At 42.9% G+C, this 13,373-nt stretch overlaps 2 protein-coding genes across 6 annotated transcripts in view; both read left to right on the plus strand.

Annotated features, from left to right (window-relative positions):
• Positions 1–13,373, plus strand: part of itpr2 (inositol 1,4,5-trisphosphate receptor, type 2) — a 1,448,083-nt gene that overhangs the window by 1,390,279 nt on the left and 44,431 nt on the right. The window lies entirely within an intron of this gene.
• LOC114662194 (GTPase KRas) overlaps positions 8,539–13,373 on the plus strand; it is an 87,965-nt gene continuing 83,130 nt past the window's right edge. The window contains exon 1 of one of the 5 annotated variants that reach the window (XM_028815583.2): positions 8,539–8,678. The gene's annotated coding sequence lies outside the window, so the exon portion shown is untranslated. Of the gene's footprint in view, positions 8,679–8,848; positions 9,242–9,385; positions 9,552–13,373 lie in introns of those variants that run through there. The other 4 variants (XM_028815606.2, XM_028815575.2, XM_028815598.2 and 1 more) reach the window with 4 other exon arrangements.

Raw genomic sequence — 13,373 nt, forward strand, 5'->3', positions numbered from 1 at the left:
GAGAGTGTGCTATTCATTGGTCTGGCATCCAACCCAGGATTGATTAATGGTTTGTGCCTAATTTTGTCTGCCAATAATAAACTACAATAAATGAGGTCCATATTGTATGGATGGATAAATTGTATTCAGCACAAATTTTCTCCATGAGATATAGAAGTCATGTTTGTTTGTATTCCTTTTAATATATTGAGGATTCAAACTCTACGGCACTATAGAGGCTTTCCACTCTAGCAAACTGCTTAATTAGAAGCCACTATAAAATATATTTTATGCAATATCCTATGATGCTATCAGTACACTTTACTTCTTAAATGAAGAGTTAGAGAACAGCAGAATTTTGTGCGTATATACTGTACAGCATGTGTGTGATAATGTTTGTGTTTTCAGATGCATCAAAGGTTAAGTAACTTACTTAGGTTAACACACTGAGTCAGAGACAGGGATTTGCTATTCTTGTGGTTTACAGTCCAAAGTAACCACTATACCACACTGCATGTCAGTTTGATGACTTATTTCTACAGTGTGCAATTTCAGAAATTACCAAAAGTGCTGTTTTACTTCTTCGCCAAATTCACATGAATGCTTAACTACAGCCACTGCTTTTATGTCCCACAGTCGATTCAGGAAATACATTTTTTGTGCCAATTATTGCCCTTATAAAAATTAAACATATGTAAAATGTATTTTAAAAAGTATATTGCTACCAATATGAATGTTTTAAAACATGTTACAATGTACTTAAATGATATACAGTATTTCAGTATCTTGTTGTATACAGAAATTCATTTTAATATATGTACATTTTTGCCATTTTTACGTGCATTCGCAAATAATGCGTGAAAGACCTACTGTGTCTGTGCCTCTTTTTCACCGCTGATAGCAGTTACTGATGGCAAAAAAATCTCCAGTACATGTTGTCACACACGTTCGCATGGGAGGCAGCTAAAGGGCTCGAGGGAAGACAGTTCTGAGGCATGCCAGGATGTGGCAGAGTGCACTGATTCTTTTTTTCCCTTGCCTGTAGACCATTCCCGGGAGATCTCACCTGGCTCTCATGACGTCACTTCCGGGACCGAGCCAATGGAAGAAGACCTTACCGGCTCTGGCCCCTGTGATGTCACCTCCGGGCTTGAACCAATGGCAGATGATCCTGAGCCAGACCCATATGACCTCACTTCCTGTATTCCCCTTTAAAAGTCTAACCGTTTCCTCTATGTGTCAGTCTTGTTGTGGACTCTGTTGTATGCACATCAGTGCTGTATATTTTGCATTTTTTCGACTTTGCAGCCAGGATACCTCATTATACCAGTGGCTGCCCCAAACCTTTATCTGTGTGATGTCTCGTTATTGTGACATTGGCGTAGTTGGCAGGATGGAGAAGTCCCGGGAGAGAAGGGGACAGGACTTGCAACATACCCAGGTGGGAGCGTACCGGGGCCGAGTTTTCAGACGGGGAGGGTGTTCCGCGTTTCGGAGTGACCCGGTACAAGCTCTGCCCGCAGCATGCTCCGTTAGGCAACCTAGGCAGGCTGGCGGGTGTGCGGGAGGGGCTCACAGACGTGAGCTGCTTCGGAAGGGGGAGGCTAGGAGCACTGTTTATGCTCTTTCGGAGGAGAGTGCCCGCCTCCCTGTGAAGCCAGAACCCCATTTCCCACCTAGGGGTGCCCCAGACTGGCAGGTGAGTTACCTGAACAACTGGAGGTTCGACCCTGAGCGGCCGACCTCACAACAAGCCTGGTCCCTATGGACAAAGGTAGGGCAGTGGCTACGGCCACAGGAACTGAAGCCTTTTCAGGTGATAGAGCAGGTGGCCTGTTTCTTACTATTACAAACACTACCCCAGGGTTTCACCCAGCCACTCTGGGGTAGACAATAAAAAATATGGCAGAGCTCATAGAGCTCATAGAAAGACATAGGAAGGCCTCACAATCTGGGGGAGCTGAACCGTCCCTAGGTCAAACTCAACCGGAGTGTGTCCCAAGACCTAGCCCCGCCCCCCTGTACAACCAAGAGCTTGTGCTGACGTCCCCGGAGCTGCGGCCACGCAAACCGCCTGGGAACGAGGTGGACTGCAGGTGGAGGGGGAAGAGGGCTTGGTGTGCTCTGACAAACCCGTTGACAGTCCCGCACACTGGCGTGGTGATCGTTAACGGATTTAAAACGTCAGCTCTGTTCGATTCTGCCAACAACATTTCCATTGTTGCTCGCCGCTTTGTGCTACCGCAACAGTGGTTGAAAGCTAAGGCTGGTATAACCTGTGTACACAGGGAAACCCGCTGGTATAGGACCGCCGATTGTATCATCAGCTGCGGAGGATCAGTACAGAAAGTGACCGTGGCAATCCTTCCCGATCCTCCGTTCCCGGTGGTACTCGGACGGGACTGGCCTAACAGTAAAGGCGGTGAGACACATACCACTCCCGGGGATCGCTTGGGCCTAGTTGTGGACGGGAATGAGCCATCTCAAGCTGCCTCCACACCGTGTACTCAGCCGGCAGAGAGAGACGAAGCGGCCGGCCTGAGTGACGTGGCAACTCCCGGGCCGTCACATGCTCACACGTCAACCACACGTGCCGCGGCAGAGCGGGAGTAAACCACGCCCCTTGAGGTCGACTCAGGCCCTCTCTCCATGATACGGTTTCAATTTAGAGAGACGCCGGCCTCTTTTAAAAGAGAGCAGTGGAATGACGATTCCCTGAAGTTTGCAAAAAATGCAGTGGTGCTAGTCAACGGCCAGCGCACTAATCAGTCCATGCCACAGGGTCCTTACTTTGTCTTAGAAAACGACATTCTTTATCGGGTAGCGATGCATGATGGGCAGGAGAGAAGGCTACTGCTAATCCCGCGAACCTTCCAGCGGCAGGTCTGTGAGTTAGCACACGCCCACCTCCTAGGTGGCCACTTGGGCACCGAAAAAACCCTGGAGCGGATTAAGCTCCGTTTCTACTGGCCGGGAATCAATGAGGAGGTTTGTCGCTTTTGCACTTCCTGCCTGGAGTGTTAATTGTGACAAATTCCAAGAAGGGACCGTGCTCCTCTCGTTCCTATTCCCCTGATTTATGTTCCCTTCCACCGAATTGGGGTCGATATAGTTGGACCCTTGGAGCCCTCAGCCCGAGGACACAAATACATCCTGGTCCTCATGGATTACGCTACCAAATACCCCGAAGCTGTTCCGTTGCGCTCAGCTACATCTAAAGCAATCGCACGGGAATTACTAGGGGTCTTTTCACGCGTGGGTATCCCCAAGGAAGTCTTAACGGACCAGGGGACACCTTTCACCTCGGTGACATTCAGGGAGACTGCCAAGTTACTGAAAATAAAGCATTTAAAGACCGCGGTGTATCATCCTCAAACCGACGGTCTAGTGGAGAGATTTAATCAGACTCTCAAACAGATGCTACGTAAGGTGGTCAGCGAGGATGGAAGGAACTGGGATCAGCTCCTCCCCCTTGTCCTTTTTGCCTATCGGGAAGTCACACAAGCCTCCACGGGGTTCTCCCCTTTTGAATTACTGTATGGGCGACAACCCCGGGGCATATTAGATATTCTAAAAGAAGGACGGGAAGAAGAGGCTCTTCCCACTACAAATATATTAGAATATATCGCGCAATTACGCGATAGATTTGGAAAGATTAGGCCCCTCCTTAAAAGTCACATGGAAGAGGCCCAAGCAGCACAGGTCCGTTGTTACAACCGCAGCACGTCTCTCTGGGAGTTCCAGCCGGGAGACCGGGTCATGGTTCTAGTGCCTACCTCCCACTCTAAGTTGCTTGCCCACTGGCAAGGCCCCTATGAAGTTAAGGAGAGGAAGGTCCTCGTCGAATATTTGGTGAGTCAACCCAATCGTCGGCTGTGGGAGCGGGTTTATCATATCAACCTGCTGAAACCGTGGAAGGACAGGGAGCCTGATCCCTCCTCCGGCCAGCTCCGCTCACTCTTCGCTCACACTGCTAACCTTAACTTTGGCACGGATTTAAGTCCTAGACAACGGCAGGAGCTGGAAACAGTTATCCGGGCCGTTCAGGAGGTAGTCAGTGAAAACCCTGGAAGGACCTCTCTGATTGAGCACAACATAGTGACAGAGCCCGGGGTTATTGTCCGAGAACGCCCGTATCATCTTCCTGAGGCAAAAAGGGCTGAAGTGGAGCTTGAGATCAAGCGCATGCTGGATCTAGGTGTGACTGAGGAAAGTTATAGTCCCTGGTCCAGTCCCATTGTGCTATTCGGGAAGCCTGACGGAAGTTGGAGGTTTTGCAATGACTTCCGTCGGCTTAATCAAGTCTCCCAATTTGATGCCTATCTAATGCCGCGAGTGGACGACCTCCTCGAGAGGCTTGGGCAGGCTCGATACTTGACCACACTTGACATGACTAAGGGGTACTGGCAGGTTCCTTTAACGGACTCTGCGAAGGAAAAAAATGCATTTAGGACCCCTAGCGGACACTGGCAGTATCGTGTCCTTCCATTTGGGTTACACGGGGCTCCAGCAACCTTCCAGCGTCTGGTGGACTAAGTGCTCCGACCTCACAACTCATACAGTGCTGCCTACCTCGATGACGTGGTCATCTATTCCAGCACATGGAAGGAGCACATACAGCAGGTACGAGCGGTATTGCGGGCACTTGGTGAGGCTGGGCTCCGGATTAATCCCAAGAAATGTTTCTTTGGATTAAGCGAGGCCAAATATTTAGGCTACCTGGTGGGTTGGGGTACCGTAAGGCCGCAGTGCTCAAAAGTAGATGCCATTTCGAAATGGCCCCGTCCGCGAACCAAGTGGCAAGTCCAAGCCTTTCTCAGGTTAGCGGGGTACTGCCGCCGGTTCGTACCCCGATTCTCGGAGAGAGCGGCGCCCTTGACTGATTTGACAAAGAAGAGGGCCCCGAACATAGTGGTATGGACTGAAAAGACTGGAGCTGCATTTAGTGACTTGAAGCAGGCCCTTACGTCCGCACCCATTCCGAAAGCACCTAACTTTTCTCTGCCTTTCATCCTCCAGACAGACGCTTCAGACACAGGCCTGGGGGCCGTGCTGAGCCAAAGTGTCGATGGTGTGGAACACCCCGTCATGTTCCTGAGCCGGAAACTGTTGGACCGGGAGACCAGGTATGCAGCGGTGGAAAGGGAGGCTTTGGCGATTAAGTGGGCGATTACTCAGCTTAGGTACTACCTGTTGGACCGGGAATTCACCCTTGTCATGGACCATGCACCCCTACAGTGGATGGCCCTGCACAAGGAGTCGAATCCGTGGGTCACCAGGTGGTTTCTTGACCTACAGCCGTACAAGTTTTCGCTCATCCATCGTCGGGGCCATCTCCATGCCAAAGCTGATGCTCTTTCTCGGGTTCACGACCTCTCGGTTGGGTCCGCCCGACCCAACGGGTCTGGGCTAAGGGGGGGGCCTTGTCACACACGTGCGCATGGGAGGCAGCTAAAGGGCTCGAGGGAAGACAGTTCTAAGGCATGCCGGGATGTGGCAGAGTGCACTGATTCTTTTTTTCCCTTGCCTGTAGACCATTCCCGGGAGATCTCACCTGGCTCTCATGACGTCACTTCCGGGACCGAGCCAATGGAAGAAGACCTTACCGGCTCTGGCCCCTGTGATGTCACCTCCGGGCTTGAACCAATGGCAGATGATCCTGAGCCAGACCCATATGACCTCACTTCCTGTATTCCCCTTTAAAAGTCTAACCGTTTCCTCTATGTGTCAGTCTTGTTGTGGACTCTGTTGTATGCACATCAGTGCTCTATATTTTGTATTTTTTTGACTTTGCAGCCAGGATACCTCATTATACAGATGGCTGCCGCAAACCTTTATCTGTGTGATGTCTCGTTATTGCGACAACGTTTATCAAACACGAGCAGACCACGTGCATGGGTAGGAAGTCACTGTCACTGGTTACTTACTTCTGTAGGCTGGCGGCTGGCCAGTCCTTGGCAGGATCGGCTCAGCATGTGTGGAAACTCTGTATCAGCTGTTGTTTCTGATTTTCTTCCCAGCGACTTGAGCACAACAAAAAGAGAACCAGCACATCACCATGTCACTTAACTTAATAGTTTAAGTCATAACAGGTAGGTTAAATCAGTGTTTCTCAAGCACTGGGTCATGAATTGCTATTGTTCATATTTGTGGAGGGTGGTGATCAGCTGCTGACAATCTTGCCTGATCCCCCTCCTGCTCTTAAGATCATGCGGATTTACCAATCAGGGCAATCCCCGCTCTGAAAATCGTGCTCGATTCACCAAGTGGGAGATGTTTTGATGATCATGCTTGATCGGTGGGTTACAAAGATATTTCTAGTGTAAAAAGTGGGTTTGCAACACCAGCAAGGTTGAGAAACACTGAGTTAATTGATCTTCCTAACTGTAAAAGTATAAAATGGAAGCGAGGAAAACAAAGATTATTTAGATATGAATGAACTGTTTCTTTCACTATAATTTACTAGGGTGACCAGACATCCCAATTTCAGACTATAGTATGTGTCTCAATAAATAACTGAAAAACACCATAATGTCCCAATTTTAACAGGGTGGACATCTAATAAAACATTCCTCCACTGCAACAAACGTCATCACAATATATTTAGAATGGCAGACATGATATAATATCATTGTCAAAATTCAGAGTGGGAAAATTTGATTAAGATCTTGTGTTAAATTTGATCAGAAATGTGAGGACAAAGAAGCAGACAAAAAGAGAGTATTGCTGGTTGTTTCTATTTCAAGCACTGTGTGGAATCATATGTGTTAATTTGTGAAACAGTTTTTTCCAAGTGCCCTGATCCCTCTCAGATGATAATGAGATAAAGCAGGCATTTAACAAATGGGGGTGGGTTTTATGTATGGGCATACATGTTAAACAAGTGTTCCAGTTTGGGACTTTGAAAATCTAGTCCTAACATTTGCCGTAAATAGCATGATATGAATAGCTTTGCAACTCCCATTTCATGAAAATTACAAGTCTGACATTGTCAAGCAAAGAATGAATTAATTATGGAAGTTTTTTTTTTTGTTTAGGTTATGTTAATTGCCGATTATGAATCATGACTGTGTGTGAATATGGGTTGTGTGTGTGAGAGTGGTCCCTGTGATGGACTATAGTCCTAGACAGTTCCGCTTTTGGCATTTTATCCAATCCTGGTGAGACAGCCTTTGGCCCCCGCAATGCTGAAATGGGATGAGAGGGCTCTGGAACCTACCAACTGAAGCCAACACTCCTGCTATATCTCTTTACAGAATTAATTGTTCTTATGTACTATCTAATTTGTGTTACTTACTGCATAGTGAGGAACGAGTATGTTTTTTTCTGAGAATCAAAGATAGCATACAAAATTGTTTCAGCATTAAATTAAGTGCAGCCTATATATTGACACATCTACTTAATTGAACTACTTTCAGTTAGTTACAGGGAGTCCATTGAGAAGACTGGGTTTAATTTTTTCCACATAAAAAAATGTGCCAAATAAATTAATAATCTGTCATTAGGCCATTGAGCAAGGCCCTTAATCTACAATTGCTTCGTCTTGGGTATAACATTAATCTGCATCCAGCACTGCAAGCAGGTCCCCAACTTGCAGGGAAAACTTGGGGGTTGGTAACAGGATTGGCACTCCAGACACCCTTAAAAAAAAAAAACACACACTGTTCTCTCTGTGTCAGAACCCTGGGGCTCACTGCAAACTATATATTACATATTCACAGTGCATCTGGAAATGTGTTTGCTACAACATATTAAACTGAAATATATGCTTCAGTATATATTTTAAATATAATCTTAAAAATATATATTTGAAACTATATATATTTCACATTATAATGAAACATGTCAATATATTTTTCACATATATTGCAAGGTATTAATTTTTGCATGGGTGGTTATCCTTTTTAATCAGATAACAAACAATAAGGACGGGCAAAAATACTGCTAATAGTTAAAATAATTTTAAAATATTTGCACCCTTTTGCTTTGAAAATTTATAAAGAAAGAAATAAAGTTAACTGACATGACCTGTAAACAAACAACTGAATTACCTTTAATATTACGTTTTGAAAAAGAAAATGCTGCATCAGCCGTTGACCACATTTTAACGCAAAAATGTACTTAACAAATGCCAACTTTAAAATAAATAAAGGAAATGGGATTTTCACAGGTATGTTTTGTGAAGTTAAAATTGTACAGTCGAACTAATGGGGGGAACAGATTGTCCTTTCAGGTTACACACGAAGCGCGGATGAAATGTCAACGGCAACATAACGACACTCAAACTTTCTTCGAGTTCTGATTGGACAATATGATTATGCTTATATGTAAAGACATAAGGCGTATACACCGAAAGATTTATGACCCAAATGGCGTTCCATACCTCTGATGCTGCCACGTTCAGACAGGTTTCTGTAGATTCTCCCTATTGCTGTTTTAACAAAACGAAACCTCGGTTAGGGGTACGCTGACCTGCAGCGTCATCACGCCTTAAGCAATCGCCGGCGCGACGCTAAAAGCAACCAATGAGACACATATTCGAGTGTGACGTCAGACTAAGTGGCGTGCGAGTATTTATAGAACCTATTTAAGGCTGTAGCGCTACTGCACAGTGGTGTCGCAGATCTGCTCTGTTTGGTATAGCAGTAGTTGCGGATTATCCGTAATGTTATTGTCGACACGTCGTGGAAAGTAAATGGGTGAGATTTGCATTAAGAATCAGTTATTTAATCTTTGTTAGTTACACTGTTTTAGTTATTATCCAATTGTATGTCATTTTGTTTAAATAACACGGGCTTTTTGTGCCACAAGCCCATTCAATAAAGACCCCTCCCAGCCCCCATTATTTAAGACGAACGATTTAGACGTCACGTTTGCCCTTCAAGCACTGAGCTGCGCGCAAGCGACACGCGTAAAAAAGTTGGTCAGAGAAGGAGGGATATTTTTAGTTATGTGTGATTTTGTAATCTCGTGCCTAGGTAGTCCGAGTAACGCCCTCTACCAGTCACTCTCACACAAGCATTATTTATCATCTGTGATCGGTGAGGTTTCCACAGTCACACACACTACTAAGTAACTGCTCCTTTCTTTGCATTTTTCTCGCCCACCTCCTCCTGTTTTTTTCCATCATGCTGTTGCTTCTGATTTCTTCACTAAAAAGGATTTATAAAAACGTTTGCTGAAAAAGATAGTGAAACAGGAAACTGACTACTTTAGACAAGCAAGCTGGATTTTATCTGGTTTCCCGATTTTGCATGGTTAGGTAAGTGTTTCAAATTTGCTTTCCTATAGCGCTGTATCCGCCCAGTTTTCAGGCTTTGACCACCCCAGTGATCGGGCCGAAGAGGGGAGGGGGTGGGCGGTAAAAGTTTTTTTTTCTTTTTAATATTATTATTGATTGCATCTGTGTTGCGGTTTCTCGGTTAAAGTGAATAGGGATCGGAGTTAAATATGCATACACTACGTTACAAACACGTTGATTTGTGACTTGAAAGAAGCATAGAGACGAAACAAAAAAGCTGATCTTGTTTGACAGTTTGAACGTGGAGTTCCCGACTACAGAAGGTGTCACGGTAAAGATTAATGTTATTGCCAATCGGATGAGGCAGCCCGTTCTGGCACTTTAGCAATTGTAATCGCCGAAGCATTGTTGTGCGAGGTTGCATGGTAGACAGATAAGTCCCATACTCTTTGAGCACAGTGTTTTAAAAACTAAAAATGCAAATAACGTACAGAGAGGTGTTCTTCGCCTTCTTGGCCCTGCAATGCAGATCTCTGCGGCGTGTTTACGCTTGTCTGTATGGCAGCGCATTGAGGCATTTAAATAAAACAGTATGGGTGGCATTTAACATGTGGTGTACTTCAGTCGCATAGTGCACGGTGTACAAAGACGTAATCTATTTTATTTATTTATTTATTTATTTGCATATCTTACTGGTGAGCTCGAGGAATCCACGTTTAATAGAGGAACGTGTGCACAGGCCATTCAAGATTAACCAGATACTTAAAGCCAGATATTTGCTTTACTTGTTCCTCTTATCATAAAATATTTTACAGCTGTTTTACAGCTGTAGGTCTCCCAAAATGATAACTGTTTTATTTCCAATTATTTTTAAGGCTGTGGAACAGTACCCGGAGGCTTTATAGGCTTCTGTAAAATGTATTAGTAAAAAACAATATGGAATATTCCAAAATAATGTAGGCATCCGTTTTTAAAGATAATCATGTTTTTTTTGTCAATAACATTTACTATGCAATGTTTTTTCTGTTTCCGCATTAAGTGTTCTGTTTGTTGAATATATATGAAAAACTATGAAAGAGTGTATTAATATTTGAACTGACTTCCCAGTCATCACCACCTTATATTGCCTTTTGGGAACCAATTGTTTTTAATTTAAAAAAATATATGTAGTGCTTTTGTTTAATGAACATCATTTCAAGACACTTTATAAGTACAGATTCATAGTACAACTGTGTTTTGCTTTTTTTTTTTTTACAGTTGGATCATAGGTTGGTAAAGGACCTACTAAGGGTCACACAGTGGGTTGAAGGCAGTAGTTGAACTACAGTACCAACACCTACTGGCCTAGATCTTACTTGCCAACTACCTTTCACTTTACATTTTTTAAACTATAAAGTGCATGTATAGTTCATTCTAAAAGGAAGGAAAAAAAAACATTATTAGGGCTCTGGACCCAAATTTTATTTTTATTTATGAAAGTCAGAGCTTGTGGCAGATTTATGGTGCTTACTTTTAACTATCAGACATAACATTATTTTCCACCAATTTCAGATTTTTTATAGGTTAATTATAGCAATGTTTACTGGGTATTATAAAATACATAACATAAAAAGCCCAAACCCAAAATTCTGTAATTATTAGGATGATTTTTATATGGTCTCTTTATGAGACTTTGAAGAGTTGTAAATGTTCTTTTATAGTTGGCTAAAATACCTAGCCTTGTCATGCTATTATTTTTGCTTGCTAGTTATTTGCATGTCTAATGAATCCTCTGGGATATTTCAAAATTTCAAATCTAGTCTTTTCCATAGATATATCATATTGAGGAACTTTTATTTTTCATTTGTTCTTCATGATCTATTACAGTATATTGTTTGATATAAGTGAGCTTGCTGGTGCTACCATTCTTAGTGATGTAACAAAGTGTTGTTTTTGAGATATAGAAATGGTTTTGCTTTGTGATTTGCACAGGATTTGATCTCCTAATCTGAAGATTGCTAATTGTACTTATATTACCAGATTGTTATCTTTGCTCTCCCAAATGGTAGTAACAGACACAACTGTTAAATGAATCATGTTCAGTTTAGCTAAGAAACAGCTGTAAAATCCATTGTCCAATTACTTTTGGTACCATACAATAGGATATGTACTATCATTTTAAAGCTGTCTGTTTTAATCCTTTAAAACTTCTCTCCAAAATAAATTCTGATATTTTTTCACTTGAACCCTATAGATATTGTGCTATTTCCAAAGTACTAGAGTATAGGGTGCTTTAATTAAAAATGTAATAATATTCTGAGTTTCTCTTTATTTGTAAGAAAATAGCATTAAAAAATAGAAATTTTAAGAAAAAACAGATGTTTCATCTTTCACCAAACCTGCTTAATTCTAGGACTTGGACTAGAGCAGTTGCATGCAAGGCGAGGGCCAGTCCTTTGTAGAGTGCATTCACACTTGCACAACCACACTTGTTTATGCATGGTTGAATTTAAGTCCTTAATTAACCTAACATGCCATGTTCGTTCTGCAGTCACTACCTGGAGACACTCTTGCACCTTCTTTGGTTGATGATTTATAAGTAAGTCTCCAAATAACTTCTAGCAGCTTCTTTCACTTTAGTTATGTTAAACCGAAACAGTGTATGACTGCTTGCAGAGGTACCAGACTTGTTGCTTTGCCCCAGAATACCAGACTTCTTTATGGTGAGTAATGAGATTTGTATTCCATTCATGTTCATAACAGGATTTTGAAGTGATTGCAGAAGATTTGAAGAATGATTTTGCGGTTTGATAACATACTATTGCTGGGCGGTATGACCAAAATTCTATATCACGGTATTTTTCAAAATGATACCAGTTTCACGGTATTTAACAGTATTTTTCTCCTTTACATGAGTGGATGTTAACCACATTTTCCACTGCAATTTCTGTAGTAGACTGGCTAAGAATGAACTATTACACTGTCATGAGAATTGTACATTGTACAAAAAAACATTTTAATGTGCACACATGTATTAATACAGGTTTCATGGCCTCATAAAGTGATAGTTTTCAAGGGGGTGGCACTAATGAAGAGAAGGAATCGCATTTCATGACAGCTGCAGTCAAAATATAGAATCTTTTTATTAAACAAATTTTGCAAACAACTTAGAACTATAATTTTGACAACATATTTTCAACCATCCAAAGAGGCATTTAGACTTAGTAAAATATCCAGAGGTGCTTGTCAAAAGTTGTACTACACTGAACATGTCTTAGAAAAGGAATAAATAGTAAATATTTTTTGTAAACCAACTACACTTTCTGTTAATGTTACCAATCTCTGTCCACTGACACGTTCGCTATATGGATTGTAATGGTGTTGGTTATCTCGAACGACCGCTTGCTTTTTTTGTTGTAGGTAGTACCTTTGGCAAACACGTCTGACTCAAGCGTCCTCTAGCTTTTTCAGTTTTGCCTGAGGATGTGGAGGGTGCCAATCTTTGCTCCATACATTCATGGTACACCAAAGCATGTTTGTGGCCAAGGTGGTGCAGCAAATTGCTCGTGTTGCTGCCTCTGGCGACAGCTTTAGCTCTACAGCATTTGCAGTAAATAGTTGTTTGATCCACATCCGACCTTTTAAAACCAAAGTATCTCCAGACAACAGACACAGCTCCTTTTATTCGGCAAAAGTTCTTCTGTGTCATCACGTTCAACTTTATCATTTTCTACGGCTTCTGAATATTCTCTAACCATTTTCACCACTCAATATCTCCACTAATGCATGTACCCCATTGCATGCATGTTTAGCGGTGTAGCAGTGAAAATGGTCCCCCCCTTAAACAGTTTCCCGCTGTGCCACGTTCTGAACATTGTTTAAGCTATTTAAACTGGTATTGCGGTATAAGAATAATCCATATCTCTCTACTATAAAAAAAAAAAAAAAAATCATGTAAAGAAAAAGCAGGGCGACGAGACATGATCTTCTCAGAAGTTCTCGGAAGACATTTAAAAGACTCGCGAGACAAAAAAGACTGGACACGGAGTGTCTCACGGGGACCGTAAACATGAGACTTGGTGCCAAGAGATTGTCCCAGGGCCATCTCGCGGGGTCGTGGAACATGAGATTCTTGCAAGACACGCCCTTCTTATCAAATAAGAGCACAGCCAGC

Source organism: Erpetoichthys calabaricus, chromosome 1 (assembly GCF_900747795.2).
Source record: "Erpetoichthys calabaricus chromosome 1, fErpCal1.3, whole genome shotgun sequence".
NCBI classification, from domain to species: Eukaryota; Metazoa; Chordata; class Cladistia; order Polypteriformes; family Polypteridae; genus Erpetoichthys; species Erpetoichthys calabaricus.